General features: G+C 43.2%; 1 protein-coding gene across 1 annotated transcript in view; it reads left to right on the top strand.

The window, feature by feature from the left end:
• The window catches only part of FOXP1 (forkhead box P1), a 1246052-nt gene that overhangs the window by 1025473 nt on the left and 206208 nt on the right, over positions 1-14371 (top strand).

Genomic DNA, 14371 nt, shown 5'->3' with positions numbered 1-14371 from the left:
GATAACCTGAGCTGTGAGTCAGCTAAATATATCATAGAACCTCAGGGACCATTGAAATAAAAACAGAGGCCCATTATTGCTAAAGAGGTGTTTTATTGAAAATATGCCAACATGTTCTCCTGGGAGAATGAGTTAAAAAAGGCAAGTTGCCCAGTGGTAATATAGGTTATTCTTATAGAAGAGTTGAAATATATATTTTGGCAATCATACACTGTGCAAGTGAGCTATATAATAGATAAATGTTTATTTTTACATTAAAGATACCATATTTCACAAGATATTACCTTATTTCTCTATTTGTTTAAAAGTACTGTAATTTATGCATTTCCTTAAAATGGCAGCAGTCTCTTATTTGCAACCAAAATTTCAATTGACATCAGTTAGCCTAACTAATGCTTGAAAGACCAGCCTGTTTATCTAGCATGGACCCTGTTTTAAAAGAAAAAGTGCTTTACATTCAGTGAACTTGGAAATGAGAAAATGGCATGTTGTGTGTGTGTGTGTGTGTATGTCTGGTAGGGGGGAGGGGAATGTAACCCTGTGACCCTTTGCCTCTGCTTTCTATCTCATTTTCTCCCCGACCAAAGCACCTGATTGTGGCCTGGAGGAAGAGTGACACTGTGACCCTCACAAACCATTTTATTGCTTCCAGGTTAAGTGAATGAAAAAAAAGAATTTTCTTTTCTTAAATAAATCAGTTTAAGGTCATCTTCTCCTATGCATCTTTCCCACTCATGTGGGGTCCACATCATGCTCCCTGGTCACATGCAGTCTCCTGCTTGAGCCGTGGGCCTCAATATCCTGATGAATGGCACTGATGAATGTTCTTCCATACTTCTGTTTTAAGGCATTATGTAAAAATGAAGGCGATACTAATACTTGGAGCGCTAACAGAAGGCAACTGATCAAGAGGGTCTGGATTGGGCTGGCTTGGTCCCTCAGCATAGCAAGGCATTAGTGTGCCTTGCTATGCAGAGGGATCAAAGTTCCCATCTCCGGTCTTCTGCTCCTTATCTCAGCCAGTTCTGGGGATACTGCAAAGGCAGCACTGATCCGACACCCCCCCCCCCCCCCCCCCCCCGGTCCCTCCCAGCAGGGGGAAGAAGCCATAAATACATTGTTCAGTGGTGACAACCCCCCTCATGATTGGGGGTTGTGGAAGTAGCCCTAATGCATGGCCCCCCCTGCCAGTGACTGTTACTGCAGTGACTGGACTAAAGTAAATTAAGAGAGAATATCAAATGGGGCAAAATCCCTGAGTAGAGACCAGAGCAAGACTGTGAAAAGAACATTTTCTAGAATTAAATAAAAGAAAAAAAAAATCAGAGGAAAGAAATGCAGAAAACTCTTACAGAAGAAAGGAAAAGGTGAAACGCCACTATATAAAATAAAAAGATGATCTGAAGTATAAAACTCGTTCATAAGCTTCAAATATTGCAAAAGGGCTCTCACATCCAAGGAATGAAGCCTGTGAAAATCCTTTCGTGCATCTTGTCTAGAAAAAGAAGGCAGACAATGAGACTGATTCAAATGAAAAGCCAATGCTGCCTTTGGAAGAAAGGAATGAAGCGTCCAAACCTTTACCATATCACTTTCACCAAAAAGGGTTCCCTGCATGACAGTATCTGAGATCCTTCTGGCCGAACAGATTACTACCAGAAACACTACCTTCAAGATCAGTAGCTTTAGGGAAAGAGTCTTAAGAGGCTAAAGTTGTGACCCCCATCAGTAAGGACAGCACTAGATTCAGGTCCCAAGAAGGGCAAGGATCTCTCACCAGAGGCCTAATGTATTTAACTCCTCTCAAGAAACAAGCTAATCTAGATTAGAAGATAACAGCTTTTCTTAAATTTGACCCCTGCAGCATGATATAGCAGCTACCTGGACTTTAAGAGAATTCAGGGCTAAACCTTTAGTCAAGCCTTTTTGTAAAAAGTCCAGAACACAAGATACTATCACTTGCCAAGGTACTACCTTCAGTGCAGAACCCCAGTGCACAAAGCTTCTCTAGACTCACACGTGGGCCAAAGAAGAGGATGTTTTCCTAGCCTTCAATAAGGTGTCCGCCACCTCAAGAGAATACCCCTTTTTAATCAAACAAGGCCTTTAATGGGCCAAGCCGTAAGAAAAAACTTATCCAAATCCTTGTGAAAAATGGGACCCTGAAAAAGCAGGTCCCTGTGCCTAGGTAACTAAAGGGGCCCTTCATCCTGATCAGATCTGTATATCAAGGACACCATAGCCAGTACAGAGCTACTAGAATCACCAGACCCTGCTGAAAAGCAGTTCTCTGAACAACTCTCCCCACCGGTACAGGAGGAAAAATGTACAGCAGCATCTCCTTTGGCCAATGTTGCACCAAGGTATGTAGACCGGATGACCAAGTCTGCTTCCTTGAACTGTAAAACCTGCACCCTTTCACATTCTTGTCCGTAGCTATCAGATCTATCAGAGGGAGACCCACCTGTTGACTATCAAATTGAAAGCCTCCAAGGAAAAAGACCATTTGACGGGATCGACTACATTTCAGCTGAGGAAGTCTGCCTCCACGTTCACCACCCCTGTTATATGCAAAGAACATAAGAACAAACAAAATTGCCATACTGGGTCAAACCAAGGGTCCATCAAGCCCAGCATCCTGTTTCCAACAGTGGCCAATCCAGGCTACAAGTACCTGGCAAGTACCCAAACACTAAGTAGATCCCATGCTTCTGATACCAGTAATAGCAGTGGCTATTCCCTGCCAAGTAAATTTTCAATCATCCGCGAGTGTAAAAACTGCGAGATAATGTGGGTGGTTGGGCCGCGTGCCACGGGTAGTTTTAGAACACCTGCGGTGACGCATGTATCTCGCGGTACGCAAGGAAGAGCCTGCTGTGCAAAAAGGGGCAGGCCATGCGTGGTGTCTGGGCGGGGGCTCAGGGGAGCAGGTAAGTATAAAAATAAAAAAAGCTAGGTAGAAGGGTTTTAGGGATTGAGGCAGAGAGGGGAAAAGGAAGGCAGGGTAGGTTGGGAGACAAAGGAGCAGCCTGGGAGAGAACTGGGGAAGGCCTTATTGCATTGCCGTGTGTTTCAAGAAATATCCCCCCCCCCCCCCCCCCCCGCGCGAGTCAATACTCGTGCGCACATGTGCACAGGTACCTGATTTTATAATATGCACACTTCGACGCAAGCATGCTATAAAATCAGTGTGTCCATGTGCGTACGCATGTTTAAAACTCTACCTCTAAGTCTACTTGATTAATAGCAGTTAATGGACTTCTCCTCCAAGAACTTATCCAAACCTTTTTTAAACCCAGCTACACTAACCGCACTAAACACATCATCTGGCAACAAATTCCAGGCTTAATTGTGCATTGAGTGAAAAAGAATTTTCTCCAATTAGTTTTAAATGTGCTACGTGCTAACTTCATGGAGTACCCACTAGACCTTCTGTTATCCAGAAGAGTAAATAACCGATTCACATTTACCCATTCTAGACCGCTCATGATTTTAAAAACCTCTATCATATTCCCCCCTCAGCCATCTCTTCTCCAAGCTGAACAGCCCTAATATCTTTAGCCTTTCCTCACAGGAGCCGTTCTATCCCCTTTATAATATTGGTTGCCCTTCTCTGTACCTTTTCCAGTGCAACTATATCTTTTTTCAGATGCGGCGACCAGAATTGTACACAGTATTCAAGGTGCGATCTCACCATGGAGCGAAACAGAATTCCTAACATTCTGTTTGCTTTTTTGACTGCCACAGCACACTGAGCCAACGATTTCAATGTGTTATCCACTATGATGCCTAGAACATTTTCCTGGGTGGTAGCTCCTGATATGGAACCTAACATCATGTAGCTACAGCATGGGTTATTTTTCCCTATATGCATCACTTTGCACTTGTCCACATTAAATTTCATCTGCCATTTGGATACCCAATCTTCCAGTCTCACAAGGTCCTCCTGCAATTTATCACAATCCGCTTGTGATTTAATTACTCTGAATAATTTTGTATCATCTGCAAATTTGATTATCTAACTCGTCATATTCCTTTCCAGATCATTTATTAAAATATTGAAAATCACTGGTCCAAGTACAGATCCCTGAGGCACTCCACTCTTTACCTTTTTCACTGAGAAAATTGATCATGTAATCCTATTCTCTGTTTCCTGTCTTTTAACCAGTTTGTAATTCACAAAAAGACATCACCTCCTATTGCATGGCTTTTCAGTTTTCTTAGAATCCTCTCATGAGGGACTTTGTCCAATGTTTTCTGAAAATCCATATACATTACAACTACTGGTTCACCTTTATCCACATGTTTATTAACCCCTTCAAAAAAGTAAGCAGATTTGTGAGGCAAGACTTCCCTTGGGTAAATCCATGCTGACTGTGTTCCATTAAACTATGTCTTTTTATATGCTATGTGATTTTAATTTTTAGTATAGTTTCCTCTATTTTTCCTTACACTGAAGTCAGGCTCACTGATCTATAATTTCCTGGGTTGCCCCTGGAGCCCTTTTTAAATATTGGGGTTTCATTGGCCACCCTCCAGTCTTCAGGCAGAATGGATGATTTTAATGAAAGGATAAAAATTTTGGCTTTCCCCCTTTTTCTAGTTTAAAATCTGCTCTATCTGCTTTTTAAAAGTTAGCGCCAGAAGCCTGGTTCCACTCTGGTTAAGGTGGAGCCCAACCCTTTGGAAAATTCTCCCTTTTTCCCAAAAGATTGTCCTGAAATCATTCTCAGGTTCTCCTCCACCCAACAAATCAACAAGTCCATTGCTTCTGACACTTGCAAACTCTTGGTTCCGCCCATGATATTTCTCACAGGCCATCGATTTGACCACTTAATTATGTAGGATAGATACCAAACTCAGGAGATACTTTGCTTCCATCTCCAAATGGAAGAATCATCCCAATTCTCAGCATTTGCACCTGAAACATCCTTTTGAAGATGCTGGGAAAAACGCAAAGCAAATCTGTCTACAATAAAGCTACAAGCTGCTATCCAAAATGCCATACTGGCCACCTCAAAAGCTTATTTGAGGATTGACTTAATCTTCCTATCCTGCGCATCCTTCAAGGCCATGCCTCTTTCCACAGGGATGGTGGTCCATTAAGTGACCAAACACACCAGGGCATCCATCTTAGGGAACTTAAACTTCTCTCTTTCCTGTGCCACTTTAAAATTAATTTCCAGAGAGACCCATTCCATATCAATTAAATCTTTAACTGCTTTATGTATGAGAAAAAGATTTAGCCAGCCTTCAAATATTGACCCTAACTGGATCCTCTGCAGAGGAGGAAGCTTCTTTCTCCTTCTTCTCTACAATCTTTAAGGTCTGCCGTGCTTGCATAATTAAAAAGGGAAGTGCCTCCCTGTGAAAGAGATGATCTATGGATCAGGAATCCTCTCCTTCCATAAGGAGTTTCCTCTCATCCAAGTCATTCCCTGAACTCATCCAAGGAATCCTCAGAGCCTGAAAAGGAATCCTTAGCTACATCCAACTCCTTTGTTTTCTTTAATCTTTTCCTCCCATCTGAATCCGATGGAGATACAAAATCCATAGTGGATTTCTGAAATGAATCGAAAAGACTTGCCACATACACTTAATAAACTTCTTGAACAAGGAAGCCCATGCCAAGGAACAGGCATTCTGGGGAGAGAAGATACTGGATTCAACATCATGGAAGCCTATCTAGATGGTGTTTGGGTGCTTGCCAGGTTCTTATGGCCTGGTTTGGCCTCTGTTGGAAACAGGATGCTGAGCTTGATGGACCCTTGGTCTGACCCAGCATGACAATTTCTTATGTTCTTATCCTACTGGCTTCCTGCTTCACAGGGCTAAGCAGAGAAAGTTCTGACATCATATCAGATTCCCATGGCCCCATGATGGCCAGCGTTTAGGTCGGGACACTGTCAGCCACAGCAAGAACTGTCAGTTTAAATGACCCCGCTGAAGTAACTGCACCCGGGAGCGCTCAAATCTGAGCAACTCCACAAGTCCTGTGCCTCCAAGCAACTGTGGTACAGCTTTAAAGTCCTCTCCTCTCCACCCCCACCCCAGGAGCTCCACAAGCAGTGCAGAGTGTAGGCTTTTTCCTGCTCTCTGCTGATGCAGCCATACTCCCCTAATGACTCCATGAGTCTTGCTGCCGCGACCAAAGTCAGAGATTTATAAATCTCACCCAAGCCTACTGCTGGTCAACCCCAACTCCCCAGTGCTGCCTGCTGCATTCCTCCACTGAGAACTGTTGCGATTCCTGCCTGCGGAGTTCCCCGCAAGCAGGCCTCTTACCTTCCTGCTCTGCCTTCTCCTACGAGGCGGTGGCCACCGACTTCCGCGGCATGGAGTCGCCCTTTGTGGCCTTGCCCGTGTGGCCATGTGCTGCTGATGTCCCCTTTGAAGCCCTGCCTGTGCCACCCATGTTCTTCCCAAGTGGCAAGGAGGCAGCCATCGTGGCCCGGACCGCCGCCCTCGGGGCCTTCACTCGCGGCAGGGAGCTGCGAGTCAAATTTATCTTCAGCGGCATGGAGCCGCCACTGCTGGGGCCTGTCCTGCGGCTTGGGGCCACCCTTGAACTATTCTTAGTGGCAGGAACGCCACCGACAGTCTTGCCCTGCTTCTGCCTGCCTCTAGGTGTGTGGCGCGCCTCTCTACAAGATTTAAAGGGCCCGCGGCCAGATATGCCCCGGGCCCCATCTGATGACTTCTTCCTGCTAACCCTATAAAAGGGCTTCTCCAGCACTCCTGCCTTGCCTTGCATCAGATTTCTTCGTCCCTGGAGGTTCCTGTCTTCCAGCGCTCAATCAGGTCTTCATTCTTTGTTCTTCGTTGGAGCTCCATGTCCTGAGTCTTCGTTGCTTCCTGAGTCTTCGTGGCGTCCTGATGTTCCATGTCTTCATGTTCCGAAGTTCCTAGTCCAGGCTTCCTGATGTTCCACTTCCTGATGTTCCATTTCCTGATGTTCCGAGGTTCCGTTCCTCCTTCGCTTGTTCAGAGCCCTTTTGACCCTCCAGCTCCTCTGGTTCTCCAGATGACACCTTGTTGGGGTAAATCCGTCTCGTCAGTTCCTGTTCTCGTCATTGGAGTTTTGTCTCAGCTGGATTCCCTTCCTGTGCTTGTTCTGCTCTCCGTGTGGTCCTTGACCAGCCTCTCCAGGTTATATAGGGCACAGAGTGGGAGAGGGTGGTCCGTGACCAGCCCATTGGGTCCGCCCGTGTCGGTGGGCTATGTAGGGCGCCCTGAGAGACAGTGCTAACGTCTGAACCTTCCAAGCTCCTTGTCTCGTCCAGAGTCTTCCAAGCTCCTCGTCTCGTCTAGAGTCTTCTATGTCACAAGTCCTTCGTCTGCCCTCGTCCTCAGTCTGGCCTGCTGCTTCTTGCCGATACCTAGCGGCAGGTCCAAAAGGGCTGGGAACAGTCGGAGGACTGTTTAGTAACCAACATTGCATTGTTGGCCTTCCAGAAGCATGCAGGTCCGGTAGAGGGTCAGACCTTTAGTCTTCACCCATGCTTGGACACGCCTCGCCTATCTCGGTGCTGCTCTGGAGTCTTCTGGGATCATGCCGTGGCCCAAGGGCACACAATCCCCTTAAGATGGGACTACTCCCCCAGCGTTCCCAAAACAGAATGCAAGACCTCCTAAGGCTTCCCAGAACAAGAACAGGCCGCTGAGGAGTCCTCCTCCTCTTGTGTTTTGTTTTGTTTTTAACAGCTTTATTGCATTGCCTCTTTTGTGCATACTTAAACATTTATTTTTTTAAGCTGGGAAGTCAGGAGAAGAGAGAGAGGGGGGAACCAAGTACCTAGACTTCTGGCCCCCAGCCCCCAGCAGTGCTTCACTGAGGGAGGGAGAACTATTCTTTAATCTCAGAAACTGCCCACCAGAATATCTTCTGTTCACCCAGTCCTTATCCAGGCCTAGCCTACAGTATGGGATGCTCACCTACTCTGCTGGAGATAGAGAGTACTGAAAGGCTGAAGTCAGCATGGATGCCTGTAAGGGGTGACATAAGCGAGCTATGAAGAAGGGTGACCAAAATGATAAAGGGAATGGAACAGCTCCCCTATGAGAAAAGACTAAAGAGGTTAGGGCTGTTCATGTTGGAGAAGAGACAGCTGAGGAGGGATATGATAGAGGTGTTTAAAATCATGAGAGGTCTAGAACGGGTAAATGTGAATCGGTTATTTACTCTTTCGGATAATAGAAGGACTAGGGTGCACTCCATGAAGTTAGCATGTAGCACATTCAAAACTAATCGGAGGAAATTCTTTTTCACTCAACGCACAATTAAACTCTGGAATTTGTTGCCAGAGGATGTGGTTAGTGCAGTTAGTGTAGCTGGGTTTAAAAAAGGTTTGGATAAGTTTTTGGAGGAGAAGTCCATTATCTGCTATTAATCAAGTTGACTTAGTAAATAGCCACTGCTATTACTGGCATCAGTAGCGTGGGATATACTGAGATTTTGGGTACTTGCCAGGTACTTGTAGCCTGGATTGGCCACTTTTGCAAACAGGATGCTGGGCTTGATGGACCCTTGGTCTGACCCAGTAAGGCAATTTCTTATGATGTTCTCTATCTCCATTTGCTGGTCGAATATAAGCAAATGAAAATGTATATTTATACAGAAATGTATTTAAATATAATTTGTAACGTATTATTCAAAGAGGTCAACCTCCTTCTGGCCTGCGAAGCAGGAACTGGGGCCTAGAAATGAAAGCCAGTTCTCCTTTGCTTACCCTAGGAAAAATATTTTAAGAAGTTTATTGGGTGCTGTCTCTGGGAGGCACTATTGATGTAAGTGTAATGTCCTAAGTTGTTTTCAGATGATGAGAAAGCAAAAACCTTGTTTCAATCCCCTCTTCTATTTTTTTAAATCACATCTATGCATAAAGGAACTGTGCTTAGTGGGGCTAATGGCATATTCAAATATGCAATAGGTGCGGCTTAATTAAAAATGATATATTTGCAGTATCTCCTGCAGTCTATCTTCTGTCATGTAGCAGCATGGCTGCTCTTTCTTACTCAGTTACAGGGCCAGATTGTAAATAATTGTATCCAATATGCAGCCCGTTACCTGTGCTACGACTAATTACATTGTATTCTATGGTGACTACGTTGTAATTTCTGACGCCCAACTAGGGTAGAATAATATAGAATGGAATGTGCCATTTCAACCCTCTGCCATACATACTCGCTCACACTCTCCCAATCAAGTTTGAAAATGCAAGTCTTATTTTATTTGACGATTGAAAGAAAAAGCTCACTCGCATAAAAGATAGTAGTTTGTCGAGACACCTCACATACAAAAATGAATGGAATAGCCTATTAAAATATTTTTTTTATCTCTTCTGTGATAAAGCAGGCACTGGGTTCCTCCCCTCCTCCCCCTATAGTGTTTGATTCGTATTTTCATCTAGTGGAAGAGCGTGAAATAAACAATTATGATGAAGAAGAACACGGTACTATGATTCCCCAATGTTTGTTGTAATTGGTATAAAGTTGGAACTCCTTTGATTTCTGGTCTGTCCTGTTTTGCATGTGCAGAGGGAGCATTACATAATATTACAGTATGGCACACGAAGGTGTGAGTGTTTAATGTAAAACCCATCACAACAATGGGAAATTAAAACTGTCTGGTAGCCTTTTTATTTAAATTTTTTGTGCACATTTGCAGTGATATTTGTAAAATTACTTATTCACCTTGGTGTGCCATGGACACAGTATCAAAACTATTGACATCAATTTAATATCAACATGATATATATATAGATAGATATAAATATTTTTTTAAAAATAAGGTCATTATGCATCTTTTGATATTTAACAACAGACATGACTAATTAAGGTTATTATACAATATCTCTGCCCTTGTTAGATCCTTATACGCTACTTGATACAACTTTTTTAAAATGCTGCTTTCTGCAATGTTTGCCTCTGATTAATTATCTCAATCATGATCCAGCACCTTTCTGGTTTGTAATTATCACAAATTATCATGATTCCTACCAAATTTTAATAATTAATCTGAAGCAGACACCTAAAGAAAGATGCATCACCTTCCATTTAAAAAGGAAAATTTAAAAAACCTCCTGAATAATGACTTAGAAATGTTCTAATGCTTCTAGTGAGAATTGATGACGCTGTCCTTTGCCAGATTGTTGAATTTCTTTGCAGTAATGAATAAACAGCTGTGTGTTGCGCTCGTTGAATGGGATGCACCTGAAAAGAGGGGCGATCCAAAAATCTTGTGTTTCATTTACCAGAAAAGATGCAAATTCAGTGAGCTAAAATTAGCACTGCTGATATTTATTTGTGGACACTACTCTTAGTGCAGGGCCCAAGTACCAGCTTTTCTCGATTCATTAATATGCTAATAAATCTAAGCAGATGTTTGGTTTTTGGGTGGGGAAGGCTGTTACATTCCCTAAGGGAGTACTTGGGGAGATGCAAGGCTCGTGTCTGGGAGGTTTGGCAGGCTCTGTTCTCTGTCTATTGAATCTGCCATTTCTTCTTGGCAACAGCCTTGCCACTACACTGCAGCATTTACGTCCCAAGACCCAAAGCATCATTACAGTCATGTAAGACATAATACCAGTTGTTTGCTACCTTTGCTGGAAGCCTTGCTTGTTTGGTTCTAGAGCTTTGGGTCGATATATACTCCTACTTGTTATTAAGGATGTACCAGCCTTTTAAAAAAAAAATTGCTCAAACTAATTTGTTGAACTCTTCTTGAGGAAATACAGGCCGTAACTGGTATAATCCACACTAGACCTTTAGAAATCTGTTGGTGGATGCTCACAGAGTCCACTATTGAGCAGAAGATCTCCGCAAATGTCCCCAAGATCTGTGGCAAAAATAATTTGATGGAATTTTCCCTCAAATGTGGGCTAATTAGTGGATTGATTTATGTATTTATTTTTGCATGCAAACCAGGTTGATTTTTGTCTGGTTAAAATTTGAAACTAGTGGTTAACTACGTAGGTACTTTTTATACTGTCCTGCCTGTGATGTGTGCCGTTAGCTGTGGGCCCTTCATATAAAATGGGATTCTTGTGTAGGTTATGATACCTTCTTATTGAATCAACGTAAGAATTTTCCAAAAATGATGCATCATGGCCACTGAGATCTGCTCTTTAAAGCAGCAGCGGGTTCAAGCTTTACCTGTATTTTAAACCCTTGTTATTTATATAAGCTCTTCTGCAACTCTGGAAGATAAAAACATTTCCTGAACAAAATGGATTAAAAAAAAAATCCTTATGAAATATGGTTTCTATATGCTTGCTATCCAGCTCTTTGCTTCTTCTCTCAGGGTCACGTGACATTCTTTCCATTCCATTCTGTTTGTCGATACCTGAATGGGTTTGACAGGTGCAAGATCTGTTATACAGAGCAAGAATTTTAAAAAGTATGGGGTAGATTTTAAGAAAGTGCGCCTTCGCGTACTTTTGTTGGCGCACCAGGCGCAAACAAAAGTACGCTTGATTTTAGTAGATACGCGCGTATCAGCTAAAATCCAGGATCGGCGCGCGCAAGGCTGCCGATGTCGTGTAGCCGGCGCGCGCCAAGCCGCGCAGCCTGCCGCCATTCCCTCCAAGGCTGCTCCAAAATCGGAGTGGCCTCGGAGGGAACTCGCTTTCACCCTCCCCTCCCCTCACCTTCCCCTCCCTTCCTCTATCTAACCCACACCCCCGGCCCTATCTAGACCCCCCCTACCTTTGTCGGGGGATTTACGCCTCCCGGAGGGAGAAGTAAATCCCCGCGCGCCAGCGGACCGCTAGCTCGCGCCGAGACGCGACCTGGGGGCGGTTCCGGAGGGCGCGGCCACGCCCTCGGACCGCCCCAGGCCGAAACCACGCCCCCGGGCCCGCCCCCGAAACGCCGCGTCCCGCCCCCAAAACGCCGCGCCGATCTGACACGCCCCCGACACGCCCCCCTCGAAAAACCCCGGGACTTACGCGCGTCCCGGGGCTCTGCGCGCACCGGTAGGCCTATGGAACATAGGCGCACCGGCGCGCAAGGCCCTGCTCGCGTAATTCCGGGCGGATTTACGCGAGCAGGGCTTTTAAAATCCGCCCCTATGTGTGTGTATATGTATATATATATATATATATATATATATATATATATATATATAGCAATCAAAAAACTATTGGCAATATCGTCTCTACCATTGCTATGAGAAACATATCAAAAAAAAACCCTTACATTAACAAATGTATGGGAAACAACTAGCACTTATGTAAATTCAAAAAATATTTCAAAATGATTTATTACTGATAAAGAATCATTACTTTATTTAATAAGTTAATCACCTATCACCATTACACACATTGAATTTTCACATGTCACAAAAAATACATACGCATTAAAATTAGGATAGAGTCCTCTAAAGTATATCCCTCAGTGCTCACCTACTTCTTACCTCGATCTTACCCTAAACGGACCTTGTACAGCCTAATCCCATTGATGTTAACTTAGGTCTTTGTTGATGAATACACCTCTTACATCAAGAACCTCATGTATAAATCTTAAATAATAACCATATATGTTTCCAAAAATCATAAATCCTAGGTGTATTGCATTCATCCAGTTCTTTAATCCATCCCGACAAGGGCCTCGTTTCGCCATTCCCTTGTCGGGATGGATTAAAGAACTGGATGAATGCAATACACCTAGGATTTATGATTTTTGGAAACATATATGGTTATTATTTAAGATTTATACATGAGGTTCTTGATGTAAGAGGTGTATTCATCAACAAAGACCTAAGTTAACATCAATGGGATTAGGCTGTACAAGGTCCGTTTAGGGTAAGATCGAGGTAAGAAGTAGGTGAGCACTGAGGGATATACTTTAGAGGACTCTATCCTAATTTTAATGCGTATGTATTTTTTGTGACATGTGAAAATTCAATGTGTGTAATGGTGATAGGTGATTAACTTATTAAATAAAGTAATGATTCTTTATCAGTAATAAATCATTTTGAAATATTTTTTGAATTTACATAAGTGCTAGTTGTTTCCCATACATTTGTTAATGTAAGGGTTTTTTTTATATATATATATATATACATATCAACAAAATAAAGAGATTGATGAGGTAATCACCTTCTTTCCCAATAAATAACAAACTAAAATTTAAACAAGGGAAAGCCAGACATCTACATGAAGTTGGAGCATTTTTCAACTTTCACCCTGTTGAAAGTGAGCTCACCTTTATCAGGTCAGGGCCATTTTTTATAGCGTAGCTTTAAGGCCCTGGGTCAACATTCCCCCTCTCCCCTCCCACATTTTACCCCAGTAATTTCACTGGCAGGCAATTTACCATGCTTCCAAGTGGAGAGATTTAACCACACCACAGTAGAGTTTGCCAGCAAGGGAGTAACCACAAAATGGCAGTTACTACTCTTAACAGAAGCATGGGGGTAACCTGCAAGGAATGACAATTATTACCATAAGCAAATTGCTGGGGCAGATTAGGTGGACATTTAGTCTTTATCTGCCATCAGTATTATGTTACTATGATTGTTACTATGAAGTCAGAAAGCAGTAAAAAGAGATGAAAGTGTAGATTTAGAACAGCATAATTTTTACTTAGTCAGCCATCATGCCCTTTAGATTTTGGCTACATTTTTCTGACACCATTGCTTTTGTGATGATTGCCATTGTTTGAATAGGCTGTTATTTGTGTGAACTTTTATCTCCCTCCACGTGGTTGCCAATAAATTGACTGGAGTTTCAATGTGATAAAACTGGACATAGGTCTTGGGCAAGTAGCTCTTTTTCCATTCAAGAATAGTCTTTCAAGCTGGCCTGGCCACCACTGTATTTTTGCTGGTGTGAAAGCCAGAAGTAATGACTTGAGAAATACTACCACAGAGTTCCTGAAACAGAACCTCTCTGTTTAATTTTACTGTGGGAAGAAGCCATGAAATTACCCTGCGATTCTAGCATGGCAGGTGGAGGTGGGGGTGGGGAGGGTTAAAAGTGGTTGGGGGAAGAGAACTCCAGATGGTTGAGAGTGAAAGCTTATAGTATCATTTTCCCAATAAGGGTTGGTCCAAACTGAGCCTGAAACTGCCAGGTCAGATGAACATAATGTACTGATGTCTCAACATTAATGTGAAAAATGAAGAGTAAACTGTCTGCATTAAAACTTATCACATAGGCCTGGATTTATCAAAATGCACTAAATATCGCATACGATAGGAAAAGGGGCGTGTTTTATGGTAATAGCGCACTTTGCGATAAATAGCCTATCTTAGCGCTTCGCATAGGTTTTACTGCAGACTGCAATAACTTTTTCGCACTTTGTGGTACCACAATTGTTGCAATTCCTAGCTACAACCACCGGGGGGAGAGAGAGACTAGCTATAAGG

This window comes from Rhinatrema bivittatum, chromosome 4, assembly GCF_901001135.1.
Source record: "Rhinatrema bivittatum chromosome 4, aRhiBiv1.1, whole genome shotgun sequence".
NCBI classification, from domain to species: Eukaryota; Metazoa; Chordata; class Amphibia; order Gymnophiona; family Rhinatrematidae; genus Rhinatrema; species Rhinatrema bivittatum.
Note: the sequence above shows the minus strand (reverse complement) of the source record. Positions and strands in the feature narration are given on the sequence as shown.